This window comes from Stenella coeruleoalba (genome assembly GCF_951394435.1).
Source record: "Stenella coeruleoalba genome assembly, chromosome: 4".
NCBI lineage: Eukaryota > Metazoa > Chordata > Mammalia > Artiodactyla > Delphinidae > Stenella > Stenella coeruleoalba.
In genome coordinates this window covers 63,700,069-63,720,104 of record NC_137149.1, presented here as the reverse complement: position 1 = coordinate 63,720,104, position 20,036 = coordinate 63,700,069, and the positions used below count along the sequence as shown (strand labels likewise).

The 20,036-nt window shown below is 40.0% G+C and overlaps 2 protein-coding genes across 3 annotated transcripts in view; one reads left to right on the top strand and one right to left on the bottom strand.

Annotated features, from left to right (window-relative positions):
- LOC307185216 (SCAN domain-containing protein 3-like) overlaps positions 1-20,036 on the bottom strand; it is a 546,171-nt gene that overhangs the window by 252,750 nt on the left and 273,385 nt on the right. The gene's annotated exons all lie outside the window — the stretch shown is intronic.
- SMIM14 (small integral membrane protein 14) overlaps positions 19,359-20,036 on the top strand; it is a 71,510-nt gene continuing 70,832 nt past the window's right edge. For both annotated transcript variants that reach the window (XM_079920240.1, XM_079920239.1), the window contains exon 1: positions 19,359-19,604. The gene's annotated coding sequence lies outside the window, so the exon portion shown is untranslated. The remainder of the gene's footprint in view (positions 19,605-20,036) is intronic.

Sequence of the window (20,036 nt, the reverse complement as noted above, 5' to 3'; positions counted from 1 at the left end):
TTCTAGCGTCTATGCCATGCACAGTTTACAATTAACACTGGATGATGATGATAATGATGAAGAAACTATTTTATAAAAGTGGAAATTTAATTGGCGCTGTGACCTATAAATTATGCACAACTTATAAAAAAAAGAGGTAGAATAAATTCTTTATGCTGAATTCTGCATTTGAAGTAATCACTTTTGGGTAACTAAAGTCTAGTAAGCTGCTTTATTTTCAGAAATTCTTTCTCCATTGTTGCCCCTAGCCACTCAGCACAGGTCATGAAACAATGGCCTGAAACAATGTAGAGACAAGAGTTTTAGAGAACAGAGATTAAAAGCTCTGGCTCTGAAGTCAGAAAGTTGGAGTGGAAGTTTTAAATTCCAGTTTTAAATTTCTCAGTTTCCTCATCTGTAAAAAGGTAATAATGTTATCTATTGCATTATTGTGAGAATTACACACAGCGTGAAAGCCGGACATCAAAAATGTTCAGCTATTGCTGGCTAGTGACTGTTAGGTTTTATTTTAGACTGTCCCTGATGATCTATCTACTCCATTTGCAAGTAATTTGTGGACATAGTCATCCATAATTTAATGGCAGTTGCTGCTTATGTGATTTCCAGTATTTGGGTGGAGAACTATTTATCAAAGCCAAGGACTCTGTGTTCTGTTTCTGTGTCATGTTTATTCAGTCATTAAGTAACCACAGTGTCTTGTCTTTGGCCTTATATTACTCAGTATCTATGATTTAATTGTTGAAAATGATATCTGGACCCAAATTATGTTTGTAAGGCAGGTCAGTCTTCCAGTAGAGAAAGCAGGCCTCCGCCCGTATAGATCATCTGCTCAGAAAACTGCATCCTAGATTTTGTTCCTGGTTCAAATACAAATCCCTGGGTTTTTATAGTTTTAGAGTAAGACTTCTTTGTTCTTATACTGTACTTTCAAACTATTGCCAATATAATCTCTTTTTCATTCTTGTCATTTGGATCTAACTGATCTTATGCTGTCTCAAAACTTTTGCCCTAGCCCTAGATAACTTACATTCAAGAACTGAGAGTTCTGTGAGAGGTATCTGTTTCCAACTTCTTCCCATTTCAATTCATGTTGGATGCTACAAAGTATTTCATCAGACATACCAACTTATTCATGAATACCTCTCCTTAAACTTCCCCGGAGTCTCATTTAATTAAATTAATTAATTCGTGTATTTATTTATTTATTTTTGGCCACACCATGCAGCTTGTGGGATCTTAGTTCCCTGACCAGGAATTGAACCCCGGCCCACAGCAGTGAAAGCACAGTCCTAACCAATGGACCGCCAGGGAATTCCAATCAGAGTCTCATTTTAGACATAAACCATGGTGTCCTTAGCTCGGAGTTAGGGGAGACTGTAGGATTATATGTTTTAAATATCATAAAATCATTCGTTGGAATCTGACCATACTCTTGGCCAACCACACTGTGATATCATAGCAGTTGAAAGTTTAGCCAAGTATTTTAATTTCAAATAAACTTCTATGTGTTGAAGATGGTTCTGACTGGAATTGGAGCAGCCAGTGTTGACTCTCCTCTTAAGTAGTGGCGGGTCTAGAGTCGAAATATTCTGCCTATTATTTTTTCTCCTAATTAGGTAATATTATATCCTTTTGTCATCCTTTCTTATCTTTTAAACAGAGCCCCTGATAATAACCTAACCTGTATGGGCTTATTGTCTTAGAATACTTTATTTAATGTGTAATATCTATACGTGCACTAACAGTAGTAGTTAAATAGAGTTTTATTGCTAAAGAAGATTCAAAGGACTCAAAATGACAATGCTTGTAAATTTACAGTTTAAGGGCTTCCCTGGTCGGTCCAGTGGTTAAGATTCCGTGCTCCCAATGCAGGGAGCCCAGGTTTGATCCCTGGTCAGGGAACTAGATCCACATGCCACAACAAAGATCCTGCATGCCGCAATGAAGACCCAGCACACCCAAATAAATAAATAAATATTTTTTAAAAGATAAAAATATAAATTTACAGTTTATTACAGGAAAAGAATATATCAATGACATAAAAGTAAGGATTGCATCCCTGCAAATGCTGACTCACTGTAAGGGGTCCAGAGAGGCCAGGTCTTGCTGCTTTGTTCACCTTCTGTAAGAGTTGAGGTCAGATGCAGTGGTTGGGAACCACTGATGTGAACACAGAATACCTTGAAAGCAGAAAGCCCCAAATGGAGTCTTAGGTGGAGTTTTTTGTATTTTCTGGTCACATAGACAAATTCCTGCCAAATAACCTGTCTCAACAGCAGAGCTGAAACCAGGTGTAAAACACTGATCTCACTGATATTAATAATCAATGTTGACAAAGTGGTACAAACTGCAACTACCCCGAAACTCCTCTGACCCATGGTTACAAAACAACACTGTTAATGAATATGTTTCATGCCTTGACCAGGGTCAGTGCCATGCAGGAACTTTAGCAAAACAGTTCAGGCTGATTCCTGACCTGTTGAAGTAAGGTTCACAGTAAGGTTTACCTGTCACAGTAAGGGTCACCACCCTAATCTGTGGTCAAGACCTTTCTACGACAAAACAATTATCCTTAGTTTGACAGAAATTAACTTGCCTTACAATCAGAATGCACACACAGATTCTAAACATTTGCAATAATCAGTGAGGAGTTGGTACAGATTTAAACAGAAACTAAACCATTCAATAAGAACAGCATAACTTTTCTCATACTTTCATAATGATTTTATAATTCTTTTGCCTCCCTGATCTATAGCTATCTGAACTTTAAGGAATACATCTGCTGAATGATTAAGAACCATGATCAATCTACCATTAATTAAGTTAACATCTTCCTTAGGCTAATTCTTCTCCATAAGAATAATGTCCTATGAAACAAAAATCAAAAGACATAGCCACATTAGTATTTTTCTATGTAGTCATAGTTAGAGATCTCCTTTTTCATTCATTTTGAGAATGTAGACTATTTCTGGATGTTTGTTTTTCATTCAGCTCACTTCTTGGCTCTTCAAAAGGGAAAAGGTTTTTTCAGGGTCTTTCTCCCCAACAGGCATTGAAGTCCAAGCTAAGACAGAATATTATTCTTTTGTTTTAAGCCTCATCAGAATTGCTGGATTTTCCCTTTTGTAAAACACATTTATTGGCTCCTTTCCTCTCAGCAATAGTTTCACCTCTCTTTCATTAATCATTAATTTAAATCCAAACCTTTCCTCCCTGAAATAGATCCCTGTGGTTCAACCACTGGGCTAGTCCATTTGACTTGTAGCAAGATGAGACATGGCTGGATTTCCCTTTCAGTCCATACCTAATTGTAGGGGGTCAGATTGGGTAAGTAGAGAAAAGGGAGCTCTCCTGTCCACCAGCAACAAAACATTGGTACAGTTAGCCCCAATGTGGCAAAGTGGGGGAAGGGATAATCTATCCCACCAATCTCTTTGGAATTCTTGCATTATGTTCAAATTAATAGCAACAGTATCTTGTTTTACATTATCAGCCTCTGGAGCCCTTAATTACACACCTAGTCTAGAGACTACGAATTTGGCATTTGTTATGGACTGAATTTTGTGTAACCCCCCCAAATTAATATGTTAACCCCTACTCCCAACGTGATGGTATTAGGAGGCGAGGTCTTGGGGAGGTAATTAGGATTAAATGAGGTTATGAGGGCAGAGTTCTCCAGAATGGAATTAGTGTCCTTATAAGAGTCACGTGGGAGCTTGCTGCTCTCTGCTCTCTGCCTTATAAGGATATAAGCAGGTGCAGTTTGCAGCCTGGAGGAGGGTCCTCACCAGAATCTGACCATGCCAGAACTGTGATCTCCAACTGCCAGCCTCCAGAACTGTTGTTCATAAAGCATCCAGTCTATGGCACTTTGTTATAGCAGCACAAACAGACTAAGACAGCATTGAAATCAAGAAAATTATGGAAGACTTGTATTTAAATTCCTGCATCATTCCTCATTCTCTTTTCCCTACTTCCACTGTAAAAGCATAACAATTTATCTAATGGAGACATGACGTTAGTCAACTTCGTGTTAAGTTGCAAAATACAAACTATAGGTTTGTAGACCAATCCTTCAATCCATCGTCACCCCTACATCTTTTTAAGCAGTTGTGTTTAGTTCAATTGTCTATTAATCTACCACTTTGAGGGTGATAAAGAATATGATAAGTCCAGTCCATTGAACGTGATGTTTCTTTGCCCATTTTAGTACCATGTGGGCAGAGAAGTGAGTGTCTTGATCCAAGGAAATGTGACTAGGAGGGCCAAACTGGTACGATATTTTTGTTCTAACATTTTTTTTTTTTTGGCTGCACCACGTGGCATGTGGAACTTCTCCGACCAGAGGTTGAACCCATGCCACCTGCAGTAGAAGTGCAGAGTCTTAACCACTGGACCACCAGGGAAGCCCTATTCTAACTTTTTGATAGTATTGAAAACATTGGCTTCAGTCACTGGGTATGCAAAGCCAAACCTAGAATATGAATCAGGTTCTGTCAATACCCATCTAAGTTCCCCTAGGGCAATAGATAAAGGGTCAATATTACCTACTTGCCAGCTATGAACTGGACATTCTCCCTTGGGAATACTTCCCAGGGCTAATTGCAAACACTGCTTTTCTGATAGCAAACAGAATAATTATTATTAATGGTTTAAGCTTCAGTAAGGGGCACTGGTATATTTGTCATTTGGTCCATCGATGCATGGTTTGAATTCCCCCATGTCAACTCATTTCATGGACCCAGGTTGCCACTTCAAGTGGTCAAGCTAAGTCATCAACTTGTTGATTCCTTGCATAAGGCTTCTTTGCTGAGCATTCACATGTCCCACTTTGGTTTGCTCTTAGAATTTACATAAAGATTTCCAAAGAGCAGTACCCCTTTTATCATCCAGTTATCTATGGCCCACTTGCCAGACCAAATTGCATATCCATTGGTCAAGAGTCAGTACACACTCAAAAAATAGGACATTTACTTGTATCTAATTCTTCTATCACTGACAGGAATACATCCTATAATTTAGCTCCCTGGACCAAGTTGTTCTTATTTTCCCTCATGAGAATTTTACTATCTGCTGGACACCAAACCACAGCTTTCCTTACTGAGCCATGACCTTCAATTCTGGAACATCTATCTGTGAACCAGGCAAATTGCCTAATATCCTTGAAAAATTGGTTGAAGTGAGGGGCCCAATTCCACAACAGCAGCAGGCAAAGCCAGGTGTAGGTTACTCTAAAGGCTCCCATTTTGCATCTTCAACTAGTGTTGGCCAAAAAGTCGATGAATGTATCATTTCTTTTTAAATTTTACCTAATAGAGGAGAAATTTCCATTCAAACATACCTACACCAATTATACATTCAGGTAGAGGTGATACTTTCACATAAATTTAAAAAATCATACATTCTACATTTCTTTTTTTTTTGGCCACACTGCACGGCATGCGGGATCTTAGTTCCCTAACCAGGGATCGAACCCGTGCCCCCTGCATTGGGAGTGCAGAGTCTTAACCACTGGACCACCAGGGAAGTCCCATACATTCTAAATTTTAACCATATTTTAATTTTCATTCCTTTTACAGTAGCATGCCATATCCCTTAAATTAATTCTATCACCCTAAGGGGTTGATTAGCAAGCCTAACCAGTATTGTACATTGTGCACATATATTCAATGGATCTAAAAGTTTATTCTTTACTCCCAAGCCATTTTATATAATCTTGGTGTTCAACTGATATACCAAATTATCATCTTGAGCTGAATACTGTAAGAAAAAAGAGCTCATAAATCAGTGGCTGGATAAAATACCCTATAGACAAACATTTTTAAATTAGGGGTGGAGGTTGCATAGACCACTCGACTCCATTAATTACACCTTTGGATTTCTTATTGATAGGAAGGATTCTCAAAGATTGCGAGTATGTAAAGCTGTAATAGGATTTGATCAGAGAAACCACTGGGAATAATATAGTATTTTTTATAGAGATTTGACCTTACACAATTGTGGAAACTGGTTAGATAGTTTATGTATGGCTTTTGCTTCTAGGTCTGGTGCTGGACCTGATGCTAGCATGGCAGGAAGTCAAGAAGGAAAGATGGACATGAAGTGGGGAAGAACAAAGACAAGCTGGAACCTGCCTTGGTCCCTTACCACCTCTAAGCCTCTAACCTTAGTGATTCAGATGACCTGCAATAGAAGCTAGTATCCTTCATTATGAAGCTAAATGTACAGTTGACCCAGGAGTAGAGTTGGAGAAACTGACGAAGGAGATCCAGCAGGAGATGGATTGCTGTGGACCCAGCTGCTGCCTCACATCTCCAAAGTGAGTCAAAAAATCAGTGACAACCTGTGTGAGCTACAGCAGTACCTGATACTCTGCACTGACCCTCTGAGTGTAAAAAGATGACGACAATGGTGAGTTGTATGGTATGCGAATTATGTCTCAAAAAAGCTGGGTTTTTTTGTTTTCTTTTTAGATAGCTGCTGTTTTACTGCTGCCTTCTTAAATCTCGCACAAAACGTCTTTTATTGTCCAGGCTAACCTTGTAAGTATGTAGGGGAGGGAATTTCTGGGAATCATAGCTCCGCTTAAATAAGTTACCACTGTATAAACCTGCTGCAAATGTTTTCTGTTCGGTTATATAAATTTTTTAATTTAGTTAATTAATTAATTTATTTTGCTGCACTGGGTCTTCGTTGCTGCACGTGGGCTTTCTCTATTTGCAGCGAGTGGGGGCTACTCTTCCTTGCGGTGTGCGGGCTTCTCATTGCGGTGGGTTCTCTTGTTGCAGAGCACAAGCTCTAGGTGCACAAGGTTCAGTAGTTGCGGCTCGTGGGCTCAGTAGTTATGGCTCACAGGCTCTAGAAGGCAGGCTCAGTAGTTGTGGCGCACGGGCTTAGTTGGTCCGTGGCATGTGGGATCTTCCCGGACCAGGGTTCGAACCTGTGTCCCCTGCATTGGCAGATGGATTCTTAACCACTGTGCCAAAGTCCCAGATTATATAAATTGTGTTTAAAAATGTAAACTTTGAAGCTAGATGGAGAATCCATGCTCTAATTCTAATAAATTCATCATTGGATGTCAGTAAAAGGTTCTCTATCAATATCTTTGCACTTTAAAAAATGGTGTGCTTATAAAGGTAATTATAGGACTAAATAACATGGGAAAGCGTTAACTAGTACTAAAAGTTATATTTGTAAATACTTACACTTTTTTTTTTGTCCCTAAGAATAATACAAGCTATCTATTATTGTACCAGGAATCGTTATTTTTCAAAAAGCAAATACAGGGCTTCCCTGGTGGCGCAGTGGTTGAGAGTCCGCCTGCCGATGTGGGGGACACGGGTTCGTGCCCCGGTCCGGGAAGATCCCACATGCCGCGGAGTGGCTGGGCCCGTGAGCCATGGCCGCTGAGCCTGCACGTCCGGAGCCTGTGCTCTGCAACGGGATAGGGCACAACAGTGAGAGGCCCGCGTACCGCAAAAAAAAAAAAAAAAAAAAAAAAAAAAAAGGAGTACATATTGTATGAATCCATTCATAATATATAAAATTCTAGAAAATGCAAAATAATCTGTAGTTACAGAAACTAAGATCAGTGATTGCCTGAGGGGGAGAGACTCGGATGAAGAGGAAGGAGGGATTACAAAATCAACACTTGGGTGTTCTACATAAATTAGTTTCCTTGGTTGTGGCAATAGTTTGATGGATGTATACATATGTTAATTCTCATCAAATTGTACTCTTTAAACATGTGCAGTTTCTTATAAGTTAATTTTATCTCACTAAGATTGTAAAAAAAAAGAAATCCTTGATCTTTTGCACAGAGTTATAAAAACTTCTTGGTGAAAATTGGTATAGTTTTAGTGAACCTCACTTCATACAGCAGACTTATTTATGAAAACTTGCAGTAAGCTAAATATGGATAAACAAAGTAACATTTTTAAGCATCAAGGAAGTTCTTTATGCAGAGAATTCTTTTTTTTTTCTTTTGAATTAAAAAATTTACATACAAAATTGTGTGTAATTGTGAGTGTGTGGGTACATTTCTAGGAGATTTTATACACCCATAAGTTCTTGTAACTACCACCACAGACAGTCTAGAAAACAGTTGAGCACCTGAATGAATTCCCTCCCGCTGCCCCTTTGTATTTACATCATTTTCCACACCCAGTCTTGCCTACCACTGACCTGTGTGCATTATATCTGTTCCTATATTTTAGCTTTTTTCAGAATGTCATATAAAATGGAAACATACAGCATGTAATCTTTTAATATTGGGTTCTTTCACTTAGCATAATGCATTTGAGATTCATCCATGTTGTTGTGTGTATCAGTAATCCATTCCTGTTTATTGTTGAGTAGTATTCCATTGTGTGGAAGAACTACAGTTTATTTATCCATTTATCTATTGAAGAACAAGTGGATAGTTTCCAGTTTGGGACACTTATGTATAACAATACTTATACAGAGAATTATTTTACAAATTAAAAACTCTTTGCAGTGTAAATAATCGTTATTTCCTTTAATAGTTTTGTAAAATTTAGCCTCTAATGTATCAAACTTCCTTCAAGAGGGGCACCTTTTTTTTTTTTTTTTTTTTGGCTGCGTTGGGTCTTCGTTGCTGCACACGGGCTTTCTTCATTGCAGAGAGCGGGGGCTACTCTTGTTGCGGTGCGTGGGCTTCTCATTGCGGTGGCTTCTCTTGTTGCGGGGCACGGGCTCTCAGTGCGCGGGCTTCAGTAGTTGAGGCGCATGGGCTCAGTAGTTGTGGTGCACCAGCTTAGTAGCTCCGCGGCATGTGGGATCTTCCCGAACCCGTGTCCCCTGCATTGGCAGGTGGATTCTTAACCACTGCGCCACCAGGGAAGCCCTGGAATCTTTATATCTTTTATATCTTGACCTGGGTGGCGGTTACATGGGTATTTACATATGTAAAAATTCAAGTTGTATACTTAAGTTTTTTTTTTTTTTTTTTTTTTGTGGTACGCGGGCCTCCCACTGCTGCGGCCTCTCCCGTTGCGGAGCACAGGTTCCGGACGCGCAGGCTCAGCGGCCATGGCTCAGGAGCCCAGCCGCTCCGCGGCATGTGGGATCTTCCCGGATCAGGGCATGAACCCGCGTCCCCTGCATCGGCAGGCGGACTCCCAACCACTGCGCCACCAGGGAAGCCCTATACTTAAGATTTTTAACGTGGATTCCCAGTTGTCCCAGCACCAGCACAGAACTCCACACAATGATTTGCTCATAGAAGGCGCTCAATTTAATTGAACTGAACCAAGACTGCAACAGCAAGACCTGTCCTTCTACAAGCACTCAATAGGTGTTTGTTATCATTGCAGACTGTGATGACTATTTGTGGACTGTGAACCTTCTTCCTGGTCCAAGAAACATTTGCCTGGAAGTCAGTTACATAATGATTAACTAAAGCTACAGTTATTCCAAGTTAGTACTTTCTCTTTTTCTCCTTGAGATTTTTAACTCAAAATGGAAGATTTGGGCAGGAAATGGAACATGTTTTCTTTTTACAATAGGTCATGTTCATGATTTCGGTTTTATCAAAATATTGGTTGTAGATAACTGTGCTATGATGTCTCTCATTTCCTTTCCACCCTTTCTCTGCTTTAAATTAGCTTGTCTGTGCCTCTTCCTCCAAGAGTTTGCTCACATGTGATATTCCCTTTTCAGCCCCCAGCCCCCAGGAGTAAACTAAGCTAGGCCAATTGGCTTTTCTCTCCCCAGAATTTGGAATTGGGATTTAGAAACCCCAGAAGTCTCTTTGGCTGCTTGAAATGGGTAATATAAGGCTGGTATGGGTATGAATTGCATATGCATTTGTGCATATATGTGGTAATGGGCCATTGTCTAGGACCATGCTATACCATGCAGTACCACTTGACTCTTGGGAATCTTTTCACCATTCCAAACAGTAGAAATAAAGAGTGCCCCACCACTCTGACACCTCCCTCTCTCAGCTTTCCCTGCTCTCTCATGTCTCTTTTTCTATTCCCTAGCAGCACCAGGACAATGGTTTGGCAATTTTTAGTCCAGAGGCTATCACCAATCTCAACTCATTGAAGCTGATAATGGTTCAGAGGGTTCAAGCACCCCTACTTTATTAGTGATTCTTTTGGTGACTCCCTCCCCAGTCTTAGAGAAGGGGAAAAATCTCTACCCTCTTTCACAATGTAAGGAGAGGAATAACCTCTCTTTAGAACACTGTCTTCTCCCCAAAAGGCAACCTTCACTTGTTCTGTCTTCCCCTTATGTGAGGGAGGGGAGAGTGGTGCAGGTAGTGATGATTTTCTTAACTGGTACCTCTCACTGGGCCCAGTGGGGAAGGGATAGACTCCAAAAGCTGATGGTTCTTCAAACATAGAATAGGTAGCATTGTGTATTCTTAGCTTTGGGCTCAAAAACAGGATCTAATTTCACTTAAAATGAAAAAAGTTCCTGACATAGACAATGATATGAGTTGGACTCCTTTCCAATGCTGTTTCTTATAATTAGCAGCATAAGTGAATCACTTCTGGTAGTGACTTGCAAATATGTGCATAAGACAAATTTTACAAGTTTCAGTACTGGTTGGTTTTTTAATAGTCTAGTTCATTACTGTTTACAAAGCATTTTCACACATATTGTGCCATTTAATTAAGTGTCTGGGCTGTCACTGATCCACAACCCCATCCAGAGATTACATTGGAACCTTCCAGAGCACCCCTGATATCCTAGTTTACTTTCCAATTACCTTTCCTCCTCAAGGTGCATAGCCTCCTTTCCAGATCCAAAATAATTCTAGTCAGAGCTGATCATAGATTAAAGCCTGTCTCAGGAAAGAACATCTTTTCATCAATTTTATTCTCCCATTAATTTGGGATTTAGGTTATTTTTAACAATTGCATTGGAATCCATTTCAGGATTTTTGTACTGTCTGCATATCTACCTTTATTTATCTTTGTTACAATATAAGGAAAAGCACAAGGCCCTGTGGAATTCCTGGGCTTCTTGACCCCTCCATGATTCTATTTCCTCTTTTTTTTTTTAATGTTTATTTATTTATTTGGCTGCACTGTGTCTTAGTTGTGGCATGAGGGATCTTCCGTTGCGGCATGTGAGATCTAGTCCCCTGATCAGGGATTGAACCTGGGCCCCCTGCGTTGGGAGCATAGAGCCTTAGCTGCTAGAACACCAGGAAAGTCCTATTTCCTCCTCTTTTTAACTCTTACAACCTTTGCTAGTATGCCATTTGGATTGTGGCTGAAGCTAAAAGAATGTGGATTTAATCACATAAAGAGATAATATAATGGTTAGGAAGAGGCATTTAAAATCCTCCTGTAATACTTGGGGGTCCTTCAAGATTTACAATCCTAAATATCACATTAGGAGAAAAAATATCCTGATAGCAGAAGGTGATATCCTTTTAAACTTTAGGGAAAAAGATTGAAATACCTTTGTGACGGATTAGATGGAGATTGGGGAATAAAAATAGACATAGTTTAATGAATTCCAGAACTCAATTATCTCTTTGTGTGTGTGTGTGTGTGGGTGGGTATGGGTGTGTGGGTGTGTGTGTTTAAAATGCTCCAGAGGATGAAATAAGTAATATTTCTAAAAAGAAGAAATGTTGAAGCGCAGTTGGCAACAATACTGAAGCTATCACATCTGTTTCTCCACACTTATTATTAAACATTATCCCCAAGGTCAGAGCACAAATAGTTTGCCTTGTATTTATTTCATCCTAAATGTCTTTCTTTCTTCCCATAAAATTTCTGAAGTCTTCCTTATTTTCCTTCAGGAGGCCCCCTTCTTCAATTTTTTATTACACAAAATCTTGAAAAATCATTCTATTACTTTCTTAAAAATTGGTACATAGGATATTGTCAATATATCAATTACTATATAGCAAACAATGAATATATAAAATCTTGTTTGCCTTTGAAGTTTTAAATTATGAAAATACAACTCATGTTCTCTATCTTCAGGAAATAGTAAGATAGCAATGAAATGTCAAACTTTTCAAAATATAGGAGTAATTTGATTTATTCCTATGACTATAAAAGTGAACATGCTTTCTCAAGATCTATTTCTACTGAATTTAAGTTGTATAACTACCTTCAACAGTGAAGGTTTTACACCGAATAATAAAACAGCTCTACTGTGAATTTGAACTGCCTCATTAACTTTACTGGAGTAGCATTTTTAACCAAAATTAATTCCAAACAAATTAAGAGTTTAAATATAATAAATAATTCAGAAGTTAGAAGACATTTGAACTAAATATTTATTAAATGTTTGGATCTGAATGTTCTTTGTAGGCCTCAGGATTTTCATATTCATAAATGTGCCCCTAGTGCCCAACACACAGTAGGTATTCAACAAATACCTACTGAAATGAAGATAACCTTCTAGCTCAGAAGTAAAAAACAAACAAACAAACAAGACTCTCAAAGGAAAATAGGAAGCAATTGACTAAATTTTTAAAATTTAATCTTAGTACATTAAACTTATAATGAATAAAATGAAAAAGAAGATAGTGAAATGTAAGAGTATTTGAAGAAAATTTGAGAGATGAAAAGTAGAAATCTTTATTTAAAAAATTCCATTTGGGCTTCCCTGGTGGCGCAGTGGTTGAGAGTCCGCCTGCCGATGCAGGGGACACAGGTTCGTGCCCGGTCCGAGAAGATCCCACATGCTGCTGAGCCTGCGCGTCGGTAGCCTGTGCTCTGCAACGGGAGAGGCCACAACAGTGAGAGACGCGCGTACCGCAAAAAAAAAAAAAAAAAAAAAAAAATTTCCATTTATAATAGCATCAAAAAGAATAAAATATTTTGGAATAAACTTAACCAAGGAGGTGAAAAACTAATACATTGAAAACTAGAAACCACTGCTGAAAGAAATTAAATACACAAATAAATGGAAAGACATTCTGTGTTCACAGATTGGAAGATTTTATATTACTAAGATATTGATACTATCCAATGATACTATAGATCAATGCAATTCCTATCAAAATCCCAATGACATTTTTTTTGCAGAAATAGAGAAATTTATCCTAAAATTCAGATGGAATCACAAGAGATCCTGAAGAGCCAAACCAATCTTAAAAATAAAAAGAACAAAGTTGAAAATCTCACATTTCCTGATTTCAAAACTTACTATAGAGCCATGGTAATCAAAATAATGTGGTACTGGCATAAAGATGGATATATATGTAAACACAAATGTAATAGAATAGAGAACCTAGGAAAACAACACTCACATATATAATAAAATGATTTTTGACAAGGGTACCAAGATCACTCAATGGGGAAAGAACAGTCTTTTTAAACAAATGCTGGGAAAAATGAATATCCAAATGTAAAAAATGAATTTGGACCCTTACCTTATACCATATATAAAAATTAGCTGAAAATTGATTAAAGACCCAATGCAATAGCTAAACTATAAAAATATTAGAAGAAAACAGGGGAAAAGCCTCATGGCTTTGGATTTGGCAATAATTTCTTGGAGATGATACCAAAAACACAGGCAACAAAAGAAAAAATAAATTAAATTGGACTTCATCAAAATAAAAGATAAATTGAACTTCATTGAAATTAAAAACTTTTGTGGACATTATCAACAGAGTGAAAAGGCAACTCACGGAATGAGAGAAAATATTTGCAAATCATGTATCTGATAAGGGATTAATATCCAGAATAAAGAACTCGTACAACTTAACAACAACAACAAAACAACCAATTAAAAAATGGGCAAAAGGGACTTCCCTGGTGGCACAGTGGTTAAGAATCCTCCTGCCAATGCAAGGAACATGGGTTCAATCCCTGATCCAGGAAGATGTCACATGCTGTGGAACAGCTAAGCCCATGTGCCACAACTACTGAGCCTGTGCTCTAGAGCCCGTGAGCCACAACTACTGAGCCCACGCACCACAGCTACTAAAGCCCGCATGCCCTGGAGCCCGCACGCCGCAACTACTGAGCCCACGCACTGCAACTACTGAGCCTGCGTGCCTAGAGCCTGTGCTCTGCAACAAGAGAAGCCACTGCGATGAGAAGCCGGCGCGCCACAACGAAGAGCAGACCCTGCTCGCCACAACTAGAGAAAGCCTGCGCGTAGCAACGAAGACCCAGTGCAGCCAAAAAAAAAAAAAAGAAAGAAAAATTGGGCAAAGGACTTGAACAGATCGTTCTCTGAAGAAGGTATACAAATTGACAATTAGCACATGAAAACATACTAATTATCAGGAAATACAAATCAAAACCACAATGAAATACCAACTCACACCCATTAGGATGGCTAATATTAAAAAACAAAAACAGAAAGTAACAAGTGTTGGTGAGGATGTGGAGAAATTGGAACCCTCATGCACTGCTGGTGGGAATGTAAAATGTGTGCAGCTACTGTGAAACAGTATGATTATTCCTCAAAAAATTAAATACAGAATAACCATATGATCCAATAATTTCCCTTCTGGTTATATACCCAAAAGAATTGAAACCAGGGGCTTGAACAGATATTTGTACAGCCATGTTCATAATAGTGTTATACACAGCAGCCAAAAGGTGGAAGCAAGCCAAGTTTTAATCAACGGATGAATGAATAAACAAAATATGGTGTGTGTGTGTATATATATATGTAACATGGATGACCTTAAATTATGCTAATTGAAATAAGTCAGTCATAAAAGGATAAATATTGTACAAGTCCCCTTATATGAAGTACCAAAAGTAGTCAAATTTACAGAGACAGTAAGTAGAATGGTGGTTTCCAGGGACTAGGAGGAAAGGAGACTGGGGAGTTACAGTATAACAGGCACAGAGTTTTAATTGGTAAAGATGAAAATGTTCTGGAGATAGATGTTGGTGATAGTTGCACAACAAGATGAATGTATTTAAAGTCACAGAACTGTACACTTAAAAATGGTTAAGATGGTAAATTTTATGTTATATATATTTAACCAGTTAATGGATTGACTTGTGTCCACCCAAGTTAATATGTTGAAGCCCTAACCCCCATTGTGACTATTTGGAGATAGGGACTTTAAGGGCATAAGTAAGGTTAAATGAGGTCATAAGGGTAAGCCCTAATCCAGTAGGAATAATGTCCTTATAAGAGAAAGAGAAACCAGGAGTGCCTTTGCATTGGAGGAAAGGCCATGTGAGGACAAAGTGAGATGGTGGTCATCTGCAAGCCAGGAAGAGAGGTCTCACCAAAAATCAACCCTGCCTTGATCCTAGGGATTTCCTGCCTCCAGAACTTCAAGAAAATAAATATCTGTTTTTTTTTAAAAAATAAATTTACTTATTTTTTTTTTTTTTGGCTGTGTTTGGTCTTTGTTGCTGTGTGCAGGCTTTCTCTAGTTGCGGCAAGCAGGGGCTATTCTTCGTTGCAGTGCGCGGGCTTCTCATTGCGGTGGCTTCTTTTGTTGTGGAGCACAGGCTCTAGGCGCACGTACTTCAGTAGTTGTGGCACATGGGCTCAGTAGTTATGGCTCGTGGGTTCTAGAGCTCAGGCTCAGTAGCTGTGGCGCACAGGCTTAGTTGCTCTGCAGCATGTGGGATCTTCCTGGACCAGGGCTTGAACCTGTGTCCCCTGCATTGGCAGGCAGATTCTTAACCACTGCACCACCAGGGAAGCCCCTAAATAGCTGTTGTTTGAGACATCCAGTCTGTGCCATTCTGTTATGGCAGCCTGAGCAGACTAATAGAACCACAATTTTTTTAAGTTAAAAAAATTATTAATGATATTTTGAATTGTAAAAATAATGCAATGATATGAAAAAATTCAAATCATACAAAGGGTAAAAAAATCATAAGGAAGCCTCTCACCCCATCCCCAGAGTAACCAATGCCAATAGTTATAAGAATATCTTCCAGAATGCTTTTATGAATATATAAAACATATATTTATATTATAAACACTTTCTTCTTCTTCTAGCAAGAATCAAAGTAGGGTCTGGTTCAGAAAGGGAAGATACCTTCAAGTTTGTTAATGCCTAAAACATAGTTTAACATATTCATCCATTCCATCCATTGTATATTTAGATTATTTCTAGATTTTTTTCCCTCCATCATAAAATGTGATTAACTTCCTTATAGTCACTTAAAATTATTTCTGTTCTCGAGTTTTTTAGATCCTAACATACAATGCAACATTTAGCCTTTCCATTACCATTGTTTACGTAGGTTATTTCCCTATTTTTCTCCCATCATATAAATGTAATTCATATCTCTACAATGTTACTCTTTTAAATTATTTCATTAAGTTCCTAGTAATGAAAATCGGTCAACAGATGTGATACTTTTATGGAACTTGGTATATATTGCCAAACTGATTACTTGCCAACTTACATTTCTACAGCAGTTTTAACAGTACCAATATTAGATACTCCTCTTTAAAAATATCTCCCTCTCAGGCTTCCCTGGTGGCGCAGTGGTTGGGAGTCCACCTGACGATGCAGGGGACACGGGTTCGTGCCCCAGTCCGGGAAGATCCCACACGCCGCGGAGCGGCTGGGCCCGTGAGCCATGGCCGCTGAGCCTGCGCGTCCGGAGCCTGTGCTCCGCAACGGGAGAGGCCACAACAGTGAGAGGCCCGCGTACCGCAAAAAAGAAGAGAAAAAAAAAATCTCCCTCTCTGCTAAAAAAAAACTCCCTAAAGTAGTAGTTAAAAAAGGAAATCTTAATTTGCATTTTTGATTACTACTGAGATTGAAGATTTTCAAATATCTATTAGTCATTAGTATCTCCTTTTTGTGTGTAAACCATCGACTCATACTCTTTACTCATACCTGTATTAGAGGCATTAATATCTTTCTTATTGATTTGTATGAGTCCTTCATACATTAAATTACTCCTTTATCTATCAATATTTATTCCAAATATTTCCCAGTTGGTTTCTGTCTTTTAATTTTATGTGTCCATCCAACAAATATTCACTATCTACTATGTTCCAGGTACTATGGTCGGAATTCTACGTTATTTTCTAAATTACTTTATATAGAGAATTACACACATACTTTTTCATTCTTCCATTGTTTAAAGTTTTGAAAGGTTGAACTTAGATCAGGGCAAAAACCCACATATGATTCTGTATCACTGTCTGCGTGTCAGAGCTGGGCCTTTCTATCTCTCATGAGATTTCAAGCAGATGTGGGGCAAGGAGTCATTGAATGCTTGTTTGGGGTTGCAGGATGAGCCCAATCAAGGTAGTTCACTCACATGGGGGTAAAGTGGTGAAGCTGTTGGTGGAGGCTTTTGTTCCTCTCCACATGGGCCTCTTCATACACAGGTCTGCTTGAGTGGAGTTTCGTGGAGCCTAGCTTCCTCCAGAGCAAGCAATCCAAGAGAATGAGGTGGAAAGCTGCAATCAGTGCCCTTATGACCTAGCCTCAGAAGTCACACACCTTCAGCTGTATTCTACAGGTCAGAGTAGCCTTCATTCAAAGGGCTGGAGGAGTATATATTTCCAGAGTGGAGAATCACTGGGGGTTTTCTTGGAAGCTAGCTACCAAAGATCCTAACATCTTGATTTTCCTGTAATTTACTTTATAAAGCAAATACTGATAATTTTGCAATATTGTGTACCAGTCCAATTTTGCAGCATACTGTTCTTTTAAACACAGCTGTGTTTTCAAACACATATGTGCGCATGGGTGCACCCAAGTATTTGAGACTTTCTGTTCCACAATTAATGTTCCACAGATTAAAGACCCTCTATTACAAGGTCAGCCTATGAACTTCATTAGGGCACTAGATTCCACTTCAAACTCTGAAATTTGAGTAAACAGAGTTCAAGAGTGCAGAGTAACAGCCAAGTAGCTGGACTTCTATCTACTTGTAATCTGTTAATTAACTAGGAAACACTTTTGAGTCTTACCAGAAATTTTCATTTTCTAGAAAATTTTACCTGCTTTAATTAAAAAGCTCTTCTCTTTGTTTACCTACCTTTATCTAGAACAGGATTTTCTAAGTCCATGTGGCATTTTATGAATATTTTATTTTAAAGGCACAGCAATTATTCCCACGTAGGTTATTCTACAAGAACTCAGGGCACAAGGAGACTTGGCAAAATAAGCAGCCAGACATCCCCAAAAGATTGTCCTCGGGTCTTGCCTCCAGCTTAGTCCCAGGTCTCCTCCCGGATGCCTGTTACCACATATGCTCTAGAGCTGTTCTGTCTCATACGGTGGCCACTAGCCACACCCTACACTTGCAATATTGAAAGTCTGAATTGAGCCTTGCCCTAAGTGTAAAATACACACCCGATTTTGAAGATTTAGTATGAGGTAAACATTAGTATGTCATTAATAATTTTTATATTGATTATATGTTGAAACCAATATTTTGGATAATTAGGTTAAATAAAGTGTACTATTAAAATTTTAAAAAAAGCTCTAGCAGATGATACTAATTTGCTGAAGGTGATTCAGCTAGTTCAGGTGATTAACCAAATACTGAGGTAGAAGGCCAGGTTAGATGAAAAGGTCAACTCAGAGTAAGGAAGACAGTTTCTTACAGCTAACCTTCACCTCTCCTGCAGGATAGGCAAATAGGCACCTTCGTGAAATCTTTGTTTGGAACTCACACTTTCATTTTACCACTAGTCCCTCTTTAAAGTCTGTCAATTCATGGACCCAAGAAAACAACAGAGTAGCCCTTAAGTTTTCCCAAATTGGGAAATCTCTTGGGCCCCAGTTGTTTAGCAGGGAAACTAAGAAGGTTAGAATGAGAGAGTAGGAAGCACCAACTTAGTTTACAAAGAAATGAGGTTCTTACACCACAAGTATTATCCTTATTTCAATCCCTAAGGTCAAAGCAACAAAGGTTTAAGCTGACTGCCTCCCAGTTCCCCACTATCTCTGGATCAGCCTTTAATACTCGTCTTGAACTGATTTTTAGTCAGCTTTCTGGATGCACTGTTAGGGAGGGTACAGGGGAATAACTGCCACGTTTGACGTACTGTTGTACATATAAGACTAAATCCTGATCCCCAATTTTCACCTGGGCCTGAGTGATCGAAAACAATCTACATGTCTCAGAAGACATCAACTTGCGCCCACGTCTACCAATACCCCCGCTATTCTAAAGACTCCGGCCGAGGAAAGCCATCAGCTTAGGCAAAGGGAGACACACTGCAGAGGACGTTGTCCACGACAGACGACACAGAGGACACACTGGCCACTTCAACAGACACGTGGCCTTCCCTCTCCACATCGGAACGCTCGGCTCCACCTCTCCCACCCGGAACTACAACCCCCGCGCTCCACGCCCGCACGAACCGCGTGACGCTCGCGCCCGCCCCGCCTACCCGGACCTACTGGGCAGGCGCAGGGCGCGCGCATGCTCGGCAGGCCGGCTGCTGGGGGCTTCGGGATGCTGCAATCTGTTGCGCCGCCGCCCGCGGAAGCCGGCAGATCCGGGTCTTGTGGCTAAGAGTGACGTGGTCAGTCGAATCAAAACAGAGGAGGGGAGGAAGCAGCGGCCAGGAGCGGCGGCGGCAGGGACGACCGGAGCAGCTGCTGTGTTCCGGAAGCTTCAGGCGGTCTTTCTGCCGAGGCTTGGTCCCGGCCCCCATCTTCCCCGCCCTATCGGTTGTTGTCTGGGCGGGTGAGTGTCTGCCCCTTCTCCCACCGCCGTTTGCCGGCCCACCTTTCCCTCACCCCGGTTTTTCCTGGTGGCTACTCAGGCTCTGGGGGACTGCGGCAGCTGTGGCAGAGCGGGGCTGCTTCTCGGGCTCGGTGCGTCCCCGGCTGGGCTGGCGACTCTGCACCTGGAGAAGCCCGCTGCTGCCGAGCCCGCGTCCCCCGGCGAAGAGCGAGGCGGAGAGCCTGAAATTTGGCTTTCTCTGCAGGAAACCAGAGTCGGGACTTGGCAGGGAAGTGGACGGTAGCCAGGGATGGTTTCATTTTTAGGGCAAGCAGTAAACTCGGGTGGAGGCGTATAATGGAGTAAAAAGAAGAGAGAGAGTCGTAGCTGGAAGGAAAACCCCACAAACCTTGAAATTCACACTATATAATTTACCTCTGTTACTCAGCCTTT